The sequence below is a fragment of the Pleurodeles waltl genome, chromosome 11 (assembly GCF_031143425.1).
Source record: "Pleurodeles waltl isolate 20211129_DDA chromosome 11, aPleWal1.hap1.20221129, whole genome shotgun sequence".
Classification (NCBI taxonomy): domain Eukaryota; kingdom Metazoa; phylum Chordata; class Amphibia; order Caudata; family Salamandridae; genus Pleurodeles; species Pleurodeles waltl.
The window spans coordinates 180,611,363-180,630,906 of record NC_090450.1 but is presented as its reverse complement, the minus strand read 5'-3'; positions in this window follow the sequence as shown (position 1 = coordinate 180,630,906).

Here is a 19,544-nt window from a genome sequence, read left to right as displayed (position 1 = left end):
CGATTCTCTATGCAGTGAATGGCGTGTCTGAGTGGCTATGCAAGGCCTAGGCCTGTGTGACGCAGTTGAAATTGAGCCATGTGGGCCCTGGAAATGGCGGCTGCCTGACCTGTGAAGTGTGACAATGGGATGTGAGGTCAATGCGCTGGCGTGGCACACCGCGGCGGGCGGCGGGCGAAGACCGCGGCGCAAAGCCGCATTGGTTAACATTGAAGCCTATTGGTTTCAGGAGCCAATGGCGAAGGGCGCCGGCGGTGGCGGGACGCACCGCCGCGGTACGCACCGCCGCGGACGTCACTGCCATTTTGTATCTACTTATCCACTTGCGACTTGAACTTTCACAGGAGAGGACCTATACTGCAAGTGTTGCTGTGACCTCGGTCTGGAAGGGACAATGGCTGCTGCGCCTGGGGAAAGGGCCCCTGCCTTCACTGGAGAGGAGTTGGAGAAACTTGTGGATGGGGTCCTCCCCCAGTATGCGCTACTCTACGGTCCTCCAGACCAACAAGTGAGTTTAATTCAATATGGATTTGGGGCCACTGGCTGGCTTGGGGGCCTGGCGGGGGGCCTGGCGGGGATGGGGGGCATGTTGGGCCTGGCGGGGGTCCTGGCGGGGGGCCTGGCGGGGATGGGGGTCATGTTGGGCCTGGCGGGGGGCCTGGCGGGGGGCCTGGCGGGGATGGGGGGCATGTTGGGCCTGGCGGGGGGCATGGCGGGGGGCCTGGCGGGGATGGGGGGCATGTTGGGCCTGGCGGGGGGCATGGCGGGGGGCCTGGCGGGGATGGGGGGCATGTTGGGCCTGGCGGGGGTCCTGGCGGGGGGCCTGGCGGGGATGGGGGGCATGTTGGGCCTGGCGGGGGTCCTGGCGGGGGGCCTGGCGGGGATGGGGGGCATGTTGGGCCTGGCGGGGGGCATGGCGGGGGGCCTGGCGGGGATGGGGGGCATGTTGGGCCTGGCGGGGGGCATGGCGGGGGGCCTGGCGGGGATGGGGGGCGTTGGGCCACTGGAAAGGAAAATGCTGACAAACTTGAACGTGGTATTTCTCCCTCCCTGTACGTGTCATATAGGTCCGCGCCCATGAGAAGATCGGGATTTGGCGTGCCATCGCCAAGGAAGTCCGGACCCTGGGGGTCCACCATCGACGGGGCACCCACTGCCGCAAGAGGTGGGAGGACATCCGCCGCGGGACCAAGAAGACCGCCGAGTCTCTGCTGGGGATGGCCTCCCAACGTAGGCGGGGTGCCTGCCGTCAACTGAGCCCCCTGATGTTCCGGATCCTGGCGGTGGCCTACCCTGAATTGGATGGGCGCGTGAGGGCAGCACAGCAGACACAAGGGGGTGAGTACAAGCATTATCTACTCTGTTGTCGCGCAGTGGAGGTGTCTGGTTGGGGGAGGAGGGCTGGGGGTCCCCCTAGGCCAGGGCGATATCTGTAGGCTGGGCACCCCCGTAAGCCCCTGTGTCCCCAGCCACCACCCTCAGTAGTTTGTCAGTACAGCCATCCCTGGGCCGTGTCATCCATGGGTGCAGTTGTCAACTCTAGGCGTGTAGGGCATGTTCCACGGAATGCGTAGCGGACCCCAAGTGCGCAACTTAGTGCAGGGGGCATCTGTGTCTGTCATGTCCGCTAACTGTACCGGAGATCCATGTACTCAATATCCCTTTATTTCTCTCTCCCCCCCCCTTTTTGTTTGTCTTTCTGTGCTTGTGTGCATCAGCATCATCAGGCGGAGGAGAAGTGGCATCGGGGCAGGAGGGAGCTGCATCTCACATGGCCCAGGAGGGCCATGCCACAGAGTCAGACTGGACCAGTGAGACGGAGGACGAGGGGAGCTCCACGACGGGGACGACTGGACCCTGCAGCGACACGGACACGTCCTCGGAAGGGGGCTCCCTTGCGGGGGTGGCACCATCCGTGCCCCCCCGCCATTACAGGTACAGCCGCCACCCAGCGCACCATCTCCGCCCTCCCAGCAGCCCCTCAGCGTTCGCCCCGTGCCCGCTCTGCCAGGAAGCCGGGCATCTCCTTCGCCCCAGGCACCTCAGGCCCTGCCCCTGTTACCCCCGCTGCCCTCAGTGAGGAGGTCATTGACCTCCTCCGAACGCTCATTGTTGGGCAGACTACCCTTTTGAATGCCATCCAGGGGGTGGAGAGGGAGGTTCATCGCAGCAATGCGTACCTGGAGGGCATTCATTCGGGTCAGGCTGCCCATCAGCGATCGTTCCAGGCTCTGGCCTCAGCACTGACGGCAGCCATTGTCCCTGTCTCCTGCCTGCCTCTACTAACTCCCTCCTCCCAGTCTCCTGTTCCTCTGCCTGTCCCACCCACACCATCAGACCAGCCTGCACACACCTCAACACCCAAGAGAAGCTCATCCAAACATAAGCACCACAAATCACGCAGACATTCACACACGCAACATTCCGATGCAGACATGCCAACAGTCACTACCACCTCTGTGACCCCCACCTCCTCGTCTCCCTCCTCCCTCCCTGTGACGTCTACACTCACACCTCCATTCACCTCACCATCAGCCAGTGTTTCCATCACCAGCACACCCTCCACTCCAGTCCGCACACGTGCAGTCACCACCCCCACTGCCATTTACACGTCCCCTGTGTCCTCTCCCACTGTGTCTGTCACCCCCTCTTCCACACCACACAAACGCAGCCACCCACCCACCCAACAGCCATCCACCTCACGACAGCCTATCCCTCCTGCACCTGCACCCAAAGACAGCAAACGTGACTCACCTACAACCACATCCTCTCCCTCCACTCCCATTCCCACTGTACCTACCACTCTCCATTGTCCCAAGAAGCTCTTCCTCGCCACTACTAACTTCTTTCCTGACCCTGAGCCCCCCCCTCCTTCTCGTCGGGGTAAGAAGAGCACCTCAGCCACCACCAGCCCTGCAGCCCCCTTGACAAGGGTGCAGGGGTATTGGAGCCCGCCAGCCCGCATGTCTGGATCTTCGCCCAGCAGCAAGGGGACAGCCAGCCCACCCCCTGGGAAGAGGAGCAGAAGGCGGAAGGGGCGCCGCAGGAGCCCGCCTTCTACATCCCCCCCGGACACCACCCAGAGACAGTCACCAGCCACAGCTCCAAAGGGAGGAAAGGGCCACAGGCCCACGACTAAGGAGGGCAAGGGCAGCAAGTCGGAGAGGTCAGGCAGCAGGCCTGCTGCCCAGGAGGAGCCCACAACCCCCATAGCCGCTGCCCCGGGAGGAACCGGCACAGCTGCCCCGGGAGAGCCCACCACCCCCATAGCCGCTGCCCAGGGAGGACCCAGCCCAGCTGGCCAGGAGGGCCCCACCACCCACAGCCCAGGTGGGCAGTGAAGGAGCACCATCCCCGCTGCCCAGGAGGGCACCACCAGGCAATTAGCAGTTGGCCATAGACCGGCCGCCGTCTCAAGAACCGCTGAACTGGGCCCTTCAGGGCAAGGACCGCTGAACTGGACCCCGCCGTCTCAAGAACCGCTGAACTGGGCCCTTCAAGGCAAGGAGCGCTGAACTGGGCCCCGCCGTCTCAAGAACCGCTGAACTGGGCCCTTCAGGGCAAGGACCGCTGAACTGGGCCCCGCCGTCTCAAGAACCGCTGAACTGGGCCCTTTAAGGCAAGGAGCGCTGAACTGGGCCCCGCCGTCTCAAGAACCGCTGAACTGGGCCCTTCAGGGCAAGGACCGCTGAACTGGGCCCCGCCGTCTCAAGAACCGCTGAACTGGGCCCTTCAAGGCAAGGAGCGCTGAACTGGGCCCCGCCGTCTCAAGAACCGCTGAACTGGGCCCTTCAAGGCAAGGAGCGCTGAACTGGGCCCCGCCGTCTCAAGAACCGCTGAACTGGGCCCCGCCGTCTCACGCACCGCTCCGCTGGGCCCCGCCGTCTCAAGAACCGCTGAACTGGGCCCCGACGTCTCAAGAACCGCTTAACTGGGCCCTTCAGGGCAAGGACCGCTGAACTGGGCCCCGCCGTCTCAAGCACCGCTCCGCTGGGCCCCGCCGTCTCAAGAACCGCTCCGCTGGGCCCCGCCGTCTCACGCACCGCTCCGCTGGGCCCCGCCGTCTCAAGAACCGCTGAACTGGGCCCCGCCGTCTCAAGAACCGCTGAACTGGGCCCTTCAAGGCAAGGAGCGCTGAACTGGGCCCCGCCGTCTCAAGAACCGCTGAACTGGGCCACGCCGTCTCACGCACCGCTCCGCTGGGCCCCGCCGTCTCAAGAACCGCTGAACTGGGCCCCGACGTCTCAAGAACCGCTTAACTGGGCCCTTCAGGGCAAGGACCGCTGAACTGGGCCCCGCCGTCTCAAGCACCGCTCCGCTGGGCCCCGCCGTCTCAAGAACCGCTCCGCTGGGCCCCGCCGTCTCACGCACCGCTCCGCTGGGCCCCGCCGTCTCAAGAACCGCTGAACTGGGCCCCGCCGTCTCAGGAACCGCTGAACTGGGCCCTTCAAGGCAAGAACCGCTGGCCCTTTGGCAGACGTGGCAGGGCAGGATCTATCTCGGGCAGGGCTGCAGGATGTCCTCTGGCCAACTTGCCTCCTCCAGTGGCAGTGGGGTCTGTTATGGACTGTATGGACTGTGGCTTTGCTCTCCCCAGGATGGCCCAGTGGGCAGGCCACCCACTGTATGGACTGTATGGACTGTGGCTTTGCTCTCCCCAGGATGGCCCAGTGGGCAGGCCACCCACTGTATGGACTGTGGCTTTGCTCTCCCCAGGATGGCCCAGTGGGCAGGCCACCCACTGTATGGACTGTTTGGACTGTGGCTTTGCTCTCCCCAGGATGGCCCAGTGGGCAGGCCACCCACTGTATGGACTGTTTGGACTGTGGCTTTGCTCTCCCCAGGATGGCCCAGTGGGCAGGCCACCCACTGTATGGACTGTTTGGACTGTGGCTTTGCTCTCCCCAGGATGGCCCAGTGGGCAGGCCACCCACTGTATGGACTGTTTGGACTGTGGCTTTGCTCTCCCCAGGATGGGCCAGTGGTCATGGAGTCCCCTCGTGGATCTGGCGTCGTGTACTCAAGTGGCTGAGGTGCCCCCCCTTCCCTTCCCCCTGAGGTGCCTGTCCTATTTTCTTTCTGATGCCCCTGCAGTGTTCTCTCCGTGGAGTTCTTGTCGTGGGACTGGGCCTTGCCCCTTTGCACAGGACCCCTGTGATCCACGGACAGTGGTTGGACTACATTTAGTAGCTGTATATATTTTGTACATAGTTTATTTATTTATTCTGATTACTGGTGTACATATTTCAATATATCTGCCCGTTTATGATCTCTTCTTTTGGTCTTTGCATTATTTCGGAGGGGGGTGGTTTGTGGGTTGTGACAGTGATCTGTAGGAATGCATTGATGTGTGTGTTGTAGTGGGTGTGGGTGGGTGGGTGTGTGCCGGTAATCTTTTCCCTCCCCTGTGTCGTAGGTGCAGTACTCACCGATGTCTTCCGCGCCGCCGGGCGTGCTCCTGGTATATGAGCAGGAATAGGAGTGCGGGGATGACCTGCAACTCTGGTTCCATACTGCCGGAATCTCGCGTGGTGAGCGTTTTCCCATTCTTAGTCTGTTTCCGCTGTGTTCTTATCGGCGGTGCTCCCGCCCCGGAAAAGGTGGCAGATTGGTGGGTCGTAATAGGGTGGGCGGTACATTGTCTGCCGCCTGGCTGTTGGCGGGAACCGCCGCGCTGTTTGTTTGTACCGCTGTGGCGGGCGGAGTGTTAAGTTGGCGGGCTGTGTTGGCGGTTCCCGCCAGGGTCAGAATTGCATATTTTAGACCGCCGGCCTGTTGGCGGCTTGGCCGCCGCTTTATCACCGACCGCCAGGGTCAGAATGAGGGCCTATGTTTCCCTGGGAAATGCATATGCGGATCAGCTCGCAAGATTTTGTGCCTTGAACTGTATATTGCTCAGGGATGAATGGAATTTGATAAGTGAGCCAGAGCTCGAACCAGCTGAAGCATTTGCCTTGAAGGTCGTGGATACAATGGATGAACTAAAAGCATTACAGAATAGCGTCAGGGAGGATGAAAGAGCTTCCTGGATTAAGTCACAATGTACAAAGAGACCAGATGAGTTATGGGTTTCAAATGAAGGAAAATTTGTTTTACCAAATAGTCTCTTATCGCAGCTAGTGCGGTTCTATCATGGGCAGGCTCACCTAGGGAGAGATGCCATGATAAGATTGTTCAAAACTGATTGGTTTAACCCCAGATTCCGTCAAGTTGCAGAAGCAGTTTGCCATCGTTGTGTCGTTTGTCAGCAGATGAACCCAGGAAAGGGAACAGTTGTGAACGTGAGCCACATTGGCAGGGCGGGTGGCCCGTTCAGCAGAATGCAGATGGACTTTATTGAGATGCCTGTGCATGGAGGTCTGAAATATGTGTTGGTGATTGTGTGCATTTTTAGTCACTGGATTGAAGCATACCCCACACGTAGAAATGACAGCCTTACAGTTGCAAAACTATTGTTGAGGGAGTTGATACCACGTTTCGGATTCCCGATCTCTTTAGAATCAGATAGAGGAAGTCACTTCAATAACGAGGTGATAAAGTTACTTTGCGCAGCGCTGAACATTGAGCAAAAACTGCATTGTAGCTATCGCCCAGAGGCCTCAGGACTGGTGGAGCAAATGAATGGTACACTGAAATCAAGAATGGCGAAAATATGTGCATCGACAAATTTGAAATGGCCTGACGCATTGCCTTTGGTTTTAATGTCAATGAGAAACACCCCTGACAGAAAGACTGGATTGTCCCCGCACGAAATCCTCATGGGCAGGGCCATGAGACTTCCTGCAGTTCCCGCAAACGCGCTTTTGAATATTACAGATGATATGGTGTTAGACTACTGCAAAGGTCTGGCTGACGTGGTTCGCTCTTTCTCTCACCAGGTGGAAGCAACCACCTTGCCACCGATCCAAGGTCCAGGACACACACTGAAAGCAGGTGACTGGGTCGTGATAAAGAAGCACGTGAGGAAGTCGTGTCTGGAACCCCGTTGGAAAGGCCCTTTCCAAGTGATCCTGACGACCACTACCGCTGTGAAGTGTGCGGGAGTTCCCAACTGGATTCACGCCAGTCACACAAAGAAAGTGTTGTGTCCCACAGATGATGAAGTTGAAGCGCTGAAACTGCCAGTACCTGATAACAAAGTGCCGAGCGCTGAGACAGAGCAAAACAGAACTGGAAGCGAACAGACAGAAATAGAGAGAGAAATATTCTCTGAGGACGAAACAACCGATTCACTTGGGGAAGACCAAGGAGAAACATCAGACAGCGACGAAGCAGCTGAGGGTAACAAAGAGCCTGAAGCAGCTGAAAGTGACAAAGAGCCTGAAGAAAGTAACGGTGACAAAGGGCTCGAAAGAGGTGAAGAAGCAGGAGAGCCTGATCAGAGGAGGGCTTTCCCAGAAGCAGACGGTACAGAAAAAGAAAAGGAAAACCTGATTGACTCCCCAGAAGGAGGGGACAAGGCAGAACAGAACGAAACTGTTCAAACTTCTTCGGAAGAGATCGCAGGTCCATCAAGTGGACACAGTGCAAAGAGAAGACTGAGTGTATCACCAGTAAAACTAAGAACTAGAGAAAAGTTGAACGACAGTGAAGGGCCAAGAGTGAAAGAGAAAAGAAAGGAAGTGTCTGTCGTGGTACCAACATCGAGTGAAGGAAAAGACTTGGCCAAAGAGGAAAGTACCAGTGACACAGAATCAAAGAGAGACGCAAAATTGAAAAGGAAAAGGATACCAAACAGGAGATATTCCGGTCCAGAATGGGCATATGTAGTCAATGACGATTGGACCGACGAATTTGTATCTCTTAGCCTCGAGAACGAAGAAGAGATACCAATAGAAAAGAAAAGTTTTATGGACACTATTGACTGAAAAACTGATAAATGACATTGTTTGCTATAATCTAACGTGATACAACCAGCTGAGACATTGCTAAACCGGATGAGACATTTGCTAACTTGATATGACTTTGATAACCTGATTGACTCTTAAACCCGATTTAAGACAACGTTGCTAATTGGAAAAAAAAAAAAAAAAAAAAAAAAAAAAAAAAACTGAGTTATTGCCGAATTGAGTTATTGCCGAATTGAGACAATTGCCGAATTGAGACAAATGCTGCTAACCGATAAGTGACTGGGCTTCTGAAGAAAACTCTGTGAACATTGCGCTCGTTCAGCTTTGTAACTAATTGCTAAATCGTTTCTTTTATAAGTGCTTCTAGCTCTCTGATTCTATACAGATCATGACTAAGTACGCTACACAAAACAGTAGAATGAAATATTGTAAATATGCGTGTATAGGCTTGATAATTGCTTGTGTACTAATAATAATGGCAATAGTGCTTGCAATGCGTGGTAAGGGTGAAAATGAGAAAATTGATGCTTCTACTTCTGCTCCTGTTACTGTCACTGAACTAACAGCATTGAAAAGACTAGAATTAGATGAGAGACACTTGCATGATAAGAAGGAACTTTCGTATAAGGTTTTCTATCGCCTACTAACAGAATATGTTGAGACTATGGAAGCGAAAGATTGTTATGTGTGTACACAGATACCGACATCGGTAGCGGAAGGGGTGACTTATCACCACATGCCTCTTACATATGGGATTACATGTAGTTTAGTAACTTCTAGATTTTATGATCAAACTAACATACAGTATTTTTACTCAAATTATGATGTTACCTTTGCATATGTTCCTATAATAACGCAACTAAGCCAGATTGCTAAAGATTGGGATGCTAAAATAATGAGGGAATTTTTCGAGCCAATGCAACCTTTTGAAACAGCTCACGCTCATAGGGAAAACCTTACCTGCTCGCTCTCTGCAGTAGAAATAAGCTTTTTAGATCGCACAGATGATAGAAGGGCACAAATGAATGCAAAATTAGAAAAAGAGCTAAGTAAGAGGACTTCAGTAGATAATTATGCTTTTGCCGCAATAAAAACACAAGGAAGAATAGCTTTAGACGCTTGGCATGTAGGGAAATTTTGTATATATCGTGGTGAATCATATTATGATAACATTTTCGTGGGAGCGAGTGAATGTAAACATACGTTTATCTTTAGGGCCAAATGGACATTCATGCTGAACGGACTTGACCCTGTCATACCTGGTGTATATTACATTTGTGGGCATAATGCCTATTATCGTCTTCCAAAGGGATGGTGGGGGAGATGTTATTTGGGTATAGTGTTCCCAAAGGTTTATCAACTGGATGACCTATCGGTGATTCCAAAGACGCCTGGATCTCATCGTATCCAGAAAAGAGAGACCGCAGCTGCTGTGGTAGCTGATATATTTGGAGCCATGATTCCTTCATTGGGAGTTGTGTTGAATTCCACCAAAATAAGAAAGTTGTCTACTATAGTGGATAACATGTTGACAAAGTTTTCAGGAGCTATAATCCTGATGGATGCTGAACTTGCAGCAGAAAGAGCTATGACTCTTCAAAACAGGCTTGCCCTAGACATTCTTTTAGCAAAGGATGGCGGCGTTTGCAAAATGCTTGGTGCTCGTCACTGTTGCACGTATATACCTGACAACAGTGTGAAAATTAAAACAATGCTTGCAAATCTAACAAAAGAGAGTGCAGACTTGAAGGAATTGAAAGAACCAGGAGTTTGGGAGAAGGTTGGAAAGGGAATTGCTTCAGTGGGAAATTGGATTGGTGGCATTTGGAATGGAATATTACTAAAAATAATACAGGGAATACTAATAGTACTAATTTGCATCTTTGGGATTTGGGGAATAAAGAGGGGAATACTAATGATCATGGCATGAATTAAAAGAAGGAAGGAAGAGAAAATGATGAAAAGAATGGCAGAAGAATACAAGGCAAGAACAAGGGGAACTAAAAGGCAAAGAGAACTGACAGAATTTTAATGGAATAAAATTTGTGGGAATGGTTTTGTGTGATGACAAGTAGTCATCAGAGGAGGGATTGATGACGCAGAAATGAAGGTTTTACATTTATTAGTGCATAAACGTAGTGCTGCAATAATCAAGTGTGACTTTAACCGAACTAATAAAGATTGTACGGGGACAAATGTGCCCTCAGAGTAGTTTGCCAACATTTATAAGCGTGCTTTATATAACGTGATGTATTAGAATTGTACTAATCTGACATAACCGTAAACGTGTGCCATGATTTGCTTGTTTGAAATGTTTTAACTTAGCATAACTTTAGTGGAGGCTTCGGCCTAGTTGCCTTGTCTCACGGTTTAGATGCTCGTGTTTTTCTAATGTGCTAATAAAACGTGTATTCTTGCTTGAAGCTGTACTTTTCCAGTGAGATCGGTTCACATGCTTATCTTTAAGGTTTCGTGCCAGCCTGGCATCTTCTTCTTTGCTCCAAGGTCAATCTGCAGGTGCAGACAATGGAAGCTCTGAAAGTGAGTTAATTGGTAAAATATGTTGCAACTTACATTCCCGACTCCAAGGATAATGTATGCCTAGGTAGAAGCTTGTGAACTGTTGTTTTTGATTGGACAATTTGAAGCCAACCTATGAACCCTCCAATGGAAGACCCTACTGGATTTGAACTATTGACTATTTAAACCTGGTGCACAAGAAGAAAGCAGCCATTACCCATCGCACCCATTGAGGACATTGGACATTGCAGTCATTATGGCCCATCTTGCCGACTTCGTCATTTTGACATCTTCTACGATGCCAATTGATGTTCGATGAGACTTTGATGCTTTCTCTAATCGAGAGAAAGAGACTTTAAGTAATTCTCGCCCTAGAGACTTTAACTTCGATTTGCCCCTTTGCATAAAGTAGTAGTTTTGTCCTTTTTGCCGCTGTGAGGCAATTGCCCCGTCCACCCTGCCCCTTTGCCCCGTCCCATGCTGATCGAATCCGGTACCTGTGAGACGAAGACTTACTTGAATGCTGATTGAATTTGGTAAATATGAAAGGAAAATGTACAATTGCATTGTGTTTCTTTTTAGGTAACCAACTGCTGATTTTTGATAAGAGCCCTAGTTAGGAGTTTTCCAAATTAATGTCGCTAAATTGTTTTTGCATGAAATCCCACATGCTGATGCTAATTTGAGGTTAGATGAGGATTCATTTGTCGCACGATGCAATTTGAGACCTTGTTATGCTGACTAATGTATGCAATTAGCTCATTACAGATTATAGTTTTAGTGGTTTGCGTTGCTATTATCGAATGCATTGTTATTCAAATGCTGCATAGATTGCATCTTTTTCGACGTTATGGACAGCTATTAAAGTTCATTTACATATATCATTTGGTGTTGAGACACATTTATATCGTGCTAGCTTTGTTAATATAGGGAAATAAATTCACTAACTTTGAATAAACTGGTGTGGTTATTCATGACCGAAAGGTCATGGTTCGCCGAAATGTTTTCTGGATTAATTGTGAAGTGTTATGTTGATCAGGGCATTGCTTATGTTCGTTATTGATTATTGATTTGATTAAATTGATTACTCTCGGGTGAAGAGAGCCCCACTTGGTCAAAAGATTCATCGACCCCAAGAGCGTCCAAATACAGGTAAATTATTAGGTCGGAACGCTCTATCAGGGACAAAGAAGATGCAAAGTGTAGTCATCGCAGCACTACACTGGAAGGTCCCACGCCACCGGGGAACAACTCAGGGAGCTGTGCATCGCAGGATAGAGTGCTGGGGACCTGGGCTGCAATGTGCACAAAGGATTCTTGGAAGAAGTGCAAAGAAGCCCAAGGAGCTTGCGAAGACATGGTGCACAGGGGTACTGTCGCAGAACGGGGAGGCATGGTCTTACCATCACCAAATTAGGTCAGCTGGACCTTTGGACAGTCTGGGTCACTTCGGTCAACCACCCGTGTTCCGGGGAGCATGCTCATCATCAAGAGAGGAGTGCTGGTTGTGGTCACACAAGGGTGCCTGCAGAAGCAGAGAAGTGACTCTGTCACTCCACAGGAGATTCCTTTGGTTCTTCTGATGCAGGGTGAAGACAGGAAGTCCTCATAGAGTGCACACCCTGTAAACTGTTGGAAAAGGTGGCTGGAGCGGAAGTTTCAGGTCACAGGAGTCGTCCTGGATACTTTGTTGCAGTTACAGCGGTTCCTGGAGCAGTCTGCGGTCGATCCGACGGTCAGAAGCTGAAGCAGAGGATGCAGAGGAGTCCTAGAGGAATCTTGCAAAGCGAATCTGAGGAAACACCCAGAGGAGAGACGCTAAATAGCCCTGAGAGGGGGTATTGGCTACCTACCAGGGATGCACCTATCTGGAGGGGTCTCTGGCCACTCAGAGGTCTCCAGAGGGTCCCCACACCTTGCAATCCAAGATGGCTAACACAAGGGACACTCTGGAGGAGCTCTGGGCACCACCCCTGGGGTGGTGATGGACAGGGGAGTGGTCACTTCTCTTTCCTTTGTCCAGTTTCATGACAGAGCAGGGAATGGGTGTCCCTGAACCGGTGTAGACTGGATTGTGCAAAGAGGGCATCATTTGTGCCTTCAAAGCATTTCCAGAGGCACTGGGAGGCTACCCTTCCCAAGCCTGCAACACCTTTTTCCAAAGGGAGAGGGTGTAACACCCTCCTCCCAAAGGAAATGCATTGTTCCGCCTTCCTGGGATTGAGCTGCTCAGTCCCCAGGATGGCAGAAACCTGTCTGTGAGGTGGCAGCAGCTGGTGTTGTAGTGGAAACCTCAGAGAGATGGTTTGGCAGTACTGGGGGTCCAAGGTAGAGCCCCCATGGTGAATGGGATTGACACCCCAATATCAGATTTGGATTGGGGGACAATTCCATTTTCTTAGACACCTCACATGGCCATATTCAGAGTTACTTTTGTAGAGCTACATATATGTATTGACATTTATGTAGTGCACGTTTATAATGGTATTTCCGCACTCACAAAGTCCAGGGAATTGGCCCTGGACAATGTGGGGGCACCTTTGCTAGTGCAAGGGTGCCCTGACACACAGTAACTTTGCATCTAGCCTTCAGTAAATGAAGGTTAGACATATAGGTGACTTATAAGTTACCTTAGTGCAGTGAAAATGGCTGTGAAGTAGTGTGTACATTATTTCACTCAGGCTGCAGTCCTGATAAAAGGTTTTTACGAGCTCCTTATGGGTGATAAAAGAAATACTGCAGCCCATAAGGATCTCCTGGAACCCCCAATGCCCTGGGTACCTAGGTACCATATATGAGGGACTTATAAGAGGGTCCAGTGTGCCAATCAGAATTGGAATATAGAGTCACTAAAGTGTAGTGACAAATTTGGTAAGTAGAGAGAGCATAAGCACTGGAGTTCTGATTAGCAGAACTCCAGTGACACAGTTAAACATACTGACAACACACATAGGCCACAAAATATGAGCACTGGGGTCCTAGCTAGCAGGATCCCAGTCAGACAGGCAAACACACTGACAAACAGGCAGAAAGTTGGGTGTAACATGCCAAGAAAGATGGTACTTACCTACACAACCCCTCCCCCTAAACAAGGGACAATAAGGCTAACCTTGCCCAGATGAGTGTCCATTGTCTAAGTGGAAATAACTAGAGAGTGCATCTGCTTTGGAGTGGTTGCTCCCAGGTCTATGTTGAACTGTAAAGTCCATCCCCTATAGGTAAATGGACCACCTCAACAATTTAGGGTTTTCTCATTTCATCTGTTTTAATGATAAGAGAGGTTTGTGGTCTGACTGAACAATAAAGTGAGTCCCACATAAGTATGGTCTCAACTTCTTCAGGGCCCAGACCACAGCAAAGGCTTCCCTGTCTATGGCTGACCAATGCTTTTCTCTAGGGGTTAACCTCCTACTGATAAAAGCAACAGGTTGATCCTGGCCCTCTGAGTTCAGTTGTGATAGCACTACCTTCACCCCCAGTAAAGATCCATTTGTCTGGACAATTATTGTTTTAGAGTAATTTGGGCTTTTTAGGACAGGTGCAGTAAACATAGCCTGATTAAGCTCCTCAAAAGCTCTTTGACAGCTGGCTGTCCACAATACATTTTTAGGCATCTTTTTAGAAGTTAGGTCATTAAGAGGGGCAACAATGGAGCCATAGTTCTTAAAGAAACCTCCTGTAATACCCAGCCAGACCAAGAAAGGCTCTGACCTGGGTCTGAGCAGTAGGGGAAGCCCAGTCTAAAATAGTCTGGATCTTCCCCTGTAGTGGTTCAATCAACACCTACCGGGTGGCCCAGATAAACCACTTTCCCCTGTCCAATCTGGGTCATATCTGGCATTTTGAAGCCTTGATAGTGAGGCCTGCCTTTTGCAGGGCCTCCAAAGCTTTCCACAGGGCGACCAGGTGGTCATCCCAGGTGGAGCTAACTATAGCAATATCATCTAAGTATGCTGCACTACAAGCTTCCAGACCATGAAGGACTGTGTTCACCATCCTCTGGAAAGTGTCAGGTGCATTTTTCAAACCAAAGGGCATAACTCTAGACTAACAATGCCCTCCAGTGGTTGAAAATTCAGTTTTCTGGCTTAGCATCCTCTGATAATTTGATCTGCCAATACTCTGCAGTCAAATCAAAGGTGCCCAGATACTTGACAGAGGCCAGTTATCTATGAGCTCATCTGCCCTGGTTATAGGGTGAGCATTTGTTTTAGTTACAGTACTGAGGTCTCTGTAGTCCACACAAAACCACATTTCTCTCTTTCCTTCTTTTCTGTGAGGCTTGGGGACAAGCACCACTGGGCTAGCCCAGGGGCTATCTGAGTGCTCAATAACACCTAGGTCCAACATTTTCTGAACCTCAAACTTAATACAGTCTCTGACATGGTTAGGCTTCCTACAAATCTTACTTTTGACAGGCAAACTGTCTCCAGTATCAGTGAAATGCTCACTCCAAGAAGTGGTACCAGGTGTGAGTGAAAAGAGTTCAGAAAACTGGCCTAGTAAATTCTTACAGTCTTCCCTCTGCTCTGCTGTGAGACAGTCTGCAAGCACAACTCCTTCCACTAAGCCGTCAGCTTCAGTGTTGGAGAAGAGGTCAGGGAGAGGATCACTCTCTTCCCCCTGCCCTTCATCTGTGGCCATGAGTAGGGTTAAATCTGCCCTATCATAGTAAGGTTTAAGGCGGTTGACATGTAGTATAGTTAGGGGACTTCTGGCAGTGCCAAGGTCTACCAAATAGGTAACCTCAACCTTTTTCTCCACAATAAGATGGGTCCACTCCATTTGTCCTGGAGTACTCTTGGTGCCACAGGCTCCGAAACCCACCCCTTCTGTCCTGGGTGGTACTCAGTCAGGACAGCCTTCGGGTCATGCCATTGCTGTTGAAGCTCTTGGCTGGCCTGAAGGGTCTTAATGGCCTTTTTCAAGTACACAGCCATCCTTGATCTTAGGCCAAGTACATAGTCCACAATGACTTGCTTAGGGGGCTTCAATGGTTGCTCCCACCCCTCTTTCACAAGAGCAAGGGGACCCCTAACAAGGTGACCAAAGAGGAGTTCAAAGGGTCTGTAGCCCACTCTTTCTGGGGTACCTCCATGTAGTCAAAAAGGAGGCATGGCAGAAGGAAATCCTATCTCCTTCTGAGTTTTTCAGAGAGTCCCAAGATCATGCCTTTGAGAGTTTTGTTAAATCTCTCAACCAGTCCATTTGTTTGTGGATGATAGGGTGTGGTGAATTTGTAGGTTACACCACACTCCTTCCACATAGCTTTCAAGTATGCAGACATGAAGTTACTACCCCTGTCTGATACTACCTGTTTTGGAAAGTCCACCATGGAAAACATTCCCACAGGTGCTGTAGTGGTCCTTAAGGGGGTGGCTTCTTGATATCTTGTGGCATGGACCACTACCACCAAGTTGAGCCCATTACCAGAAGCAGTTGAAGGATCAAGGGGGCAACAATATCAATCACTACCCTTTCAAAGGGCCCCCCAACCACTGGCAGTGGGATTAAGGGGGCCTATGGGGTGCCACCAGTCTTGCCACTGGCTTAGCAAGTCACACAAGAGCAACAAAACTCTTTTGTGTCCTCTGACATATGAGGCCAGTGAAAGTGAGGGACAAATCTGTCCCAGGTTTTGCTTTGCCCAGATGTCCAGCCAAGGAAATATCATGTGCCAGAGTTAGGAGGAATTTCTTATACTGCAAGGGAATAACCAGCCTTCTCGTAGCACCAGGTTTAGGGTCCCTTGCCTCAGTATAAAGGAGATTGTTCCCCCAGTAAACTATGTGTGAGTCACTTATATCCACATTTTGCTGTTTCACAGCTTGCTGTGTTAGACCCTCTAGTGTGGGACAGGTCTACTGTGCCACACTCAGTTCCTCAGCTTGAAACGCCTCTGGTGTAGGTTCTGAACAGGGAGTTGATGTCACAGACTACTCGTTGTTTATGACTCTGGCCAACTAGAACTGCAGAGTGGTCTCGATTCTTGTAGGTTCTGCCTTGACCAAGGTAAGGGCGGCCCTTTCTGTTAGCCACGGTGCTGCTGACGATGGAACACCAAAGGCAGTCCGTGCCCTCCAGAAGGAGTCCCAGATGAAAACACCCCAAAGGGAAAAACCTCTATGGCTGGAACTCCCTGGAACAAAAAATAAGCAGAAAAGGTAAGTCTTCCAACACGAAAACAAATACTAGAAGAAACTGGAACAGGCAAGGAAAAAAGCTGGAGGAAAACAACCAGAGCGATGATCACCACCAAAGGAAGTGTTCCAGCGTAAGGAGACCAAGAATTACTCTTCTTATATACCCTAAAACAGGAAATTACAGACAGGAAGAAAAAAGACACCATGTTGAATTGGGAAAGGACCATAGGAGAATATAGAGAAAGGCGCCATTTAGGAAAAGGTCCTAAAGCATGCATGGAAAAAGGGTAGAAGCAAGGCATGCTGGGATAAAGAAGAACATGGCTTCTAATTGTAAAAAAGAAAGAAAGAAAAAATGAGAAAGAAGAGAAAGGAAGAGAAAAAGAAGAAAAGAACAGGCTTCACCAGGTAAGGGAGTGTTCGGCGGTGCCCATTCCTAATTTCGAGGGCGTGCCACGCCCAGAACTCACCAAGGCCCAATGCCCACTTTAGGGCCTTGTGCGAGAAAATACAAGACAGAAGGGGCGCAGCATGCCTGGCCGCCGAGAATATGAACCGCGGCTCCAGCCATGCCCCGAGCCGATCGCTCTGCTCAGGTCACTGCGGGCCGCGGCGCAACAGTTAATTCCTCCTCATCAAAAGGGGAATCTTCTGGAAAGGGAGGGATAGTGGACAAGGGTTTGCCCTTTCTACCCCTAGTTTTTGGGAGCACTTTGTCCATTGTTCCAGGATCCAACTTTCCCGGTCCTCTTTGCTTCTTCGCCTGGGCCCTGGTAAGAGCAAAGATATGCCCTGGAATGCCCAACATGGCTGCATGGGCCTCCAACTCCATTTCAGCCTAAGCTGATGTTTCCAAATCATTGCCCAATAGACACGCTACAGGTAAGTTAATGGATACCACAACCTTTTTAGAACCAGTAACACCCCCCCAGTTGAGATTCACAACAGCCATGGGGTGGTTAACAGTATTGTCATGGGCGTCAGTAACTTGGTACTCATGACCAAGTATGTGTTGCTCAGGCACAACCAGTTTCTCCATCACCATAGTGACACTGGTTCCTGTGTCCCTGTAGGCCTCAACCTGAACACCATTTATTAGGGGTAGTTTCTTGTACTTATCCATATTAACGGGTGCAAGCAACTAAGGTGGCAAAGTCAATGCCACCGTCAGAGACTAAAACAGCCTCGGTGGTCTCCCTAAGTAGGCCATCCCCACTACATTACCAAAAGTGAGCCCAGCTACACCCTTTGTTTGGCTATTTGTAGAGTTTTCCCCACCATTACTGCTATTACTAGGGGCACTAGTGGAAGCAGTGAGGGTTGTGGTGGTGGGAGGCTTGGTGTTTCTCTTGGGACAAGTGGGGTCACTTGCCCAATGTCCTTTGTTCTTACAAAAATAACAGCAAGGCTTTTTCTGATGATTAGAAGAGGATTTGGACCCACCACCCCCAGAGGATTTTTGTGGGCCTGATGAAGACTCTGATGACTTTTTATCTTTGTCTCCACCCTTATGATGTGACTTACCATCCTTCTTCTTGCTGTCCTTGTCACCCCTCGTATGAGCTTTTCTGCTCACCCTTGTTCTGACCCATTTGTCTGCCTTCTTTCACAATTCTTGGGGAGAGGTCAGATCTGAGTCCACAAGATATTGGTGCAACAAATCAGACACACAACTGTTAAGAATATGCTGTCTCAAAATCAGATTGTATATGCTTTCATAGTCAGACATCTTGCTGCCATGCAACCAACCTTCTAAGGCATTCACTAAACAGTCGAAAAATCTATCCAATCCTGTGAAGACTCTTCTGGTTTCTCTGAACTTGATTCTATATTGTTCAGTGGTTAAGCCAAATCCATCCAAGAGTGCAGTTTTCAGAACATTGTAGTTGTCTGAGTCATCTTCTCTAACAGAAAGGAGTCTATCTCTCCCCTTGCCAGAGAAAGATAACCACCGGATAGCAGCCCAGTGTACCTGAGGGACCCTCTGAACTTTACAGGCCCTCTCAAGTGCAGCAAACCACTTGTAAATGTCATCCCCCTCTTTGTAAGGAGAAACAATGTTGTGTAAGTTTCTGGGTTTTCTCTAACACTGGACCTTCTGAAACTACTGCTGCTGCTGCCACCATTGGGAACTAACCCCAAACCCTGTCTTTCCCCTTCCACAGCCAGAGATTCCCTGTCTAAGGCCAACTGTTGCTGCTGCAGCCTCAGTCTGGCCTCCTCCAACCTCAGCTTTCTGAGTTCCCTATCTAGGGATTAATCCTCAGGGTTGGATGTGTGGGACACATCTGATACAGAAGTGACATGGGAATGAGCAGAGGTTGACCTTTCCCTAACTTGAGTCACTCGAGTAACCTGGCCTCTAGGTGTGAAGGGTTTCCTACCTGTGTGTGACCCCTTCCCACTCCCAGCTACACTAAGTGGTTTGTTAAGTGAAAGATCTGTGGAAGGACCCTCCCCTGGATCTCCAGAACCCTCTCCTGAATCTACCTGGGTGGAATCTCCCTTTACCTCCCCTTCTGATGGTACCTGACCAGTAGGATGTTCCTGGTTATCTTGCAAGAGGAGATTCAAGGGAAATTCCTTGTTGGGGTTCTACCCAATCCCTAAGCTTCTTTGCAAGCAGAGACCCCTCAGACTTTTGAAATTAAGACTTTCATAAGTGGTCTTAACAACCCTAGGGGTAGCCTCTACAATAGACACATGTGAAAGAAAAAGGTTAGGGAGAAAAGTAAAAAGTTAGCAAACTATTTGACCTACCTTTTTAGAGGATTGGAAAAACGTTTCAGAACCTTTGAAAACTTTTAAAAAGTTCGAAAGATCTTTTTGAAAGTGAAAAAATGACTGCTAGCTACAATTGTATATTGCTCTAAGTATTAGAGTACACTTTTCTTGTGTAAAGCACCAGTAACAAAGTGGTAAAGCAATTGCAAGTACTTACCCCTCCGCTGCACCACCCATGTAGGAGGCTGGCCTGATTTGTAGTGGGTACCTAAGGTACTTACACCTTATGCCAGGTTCAGTTATCCCT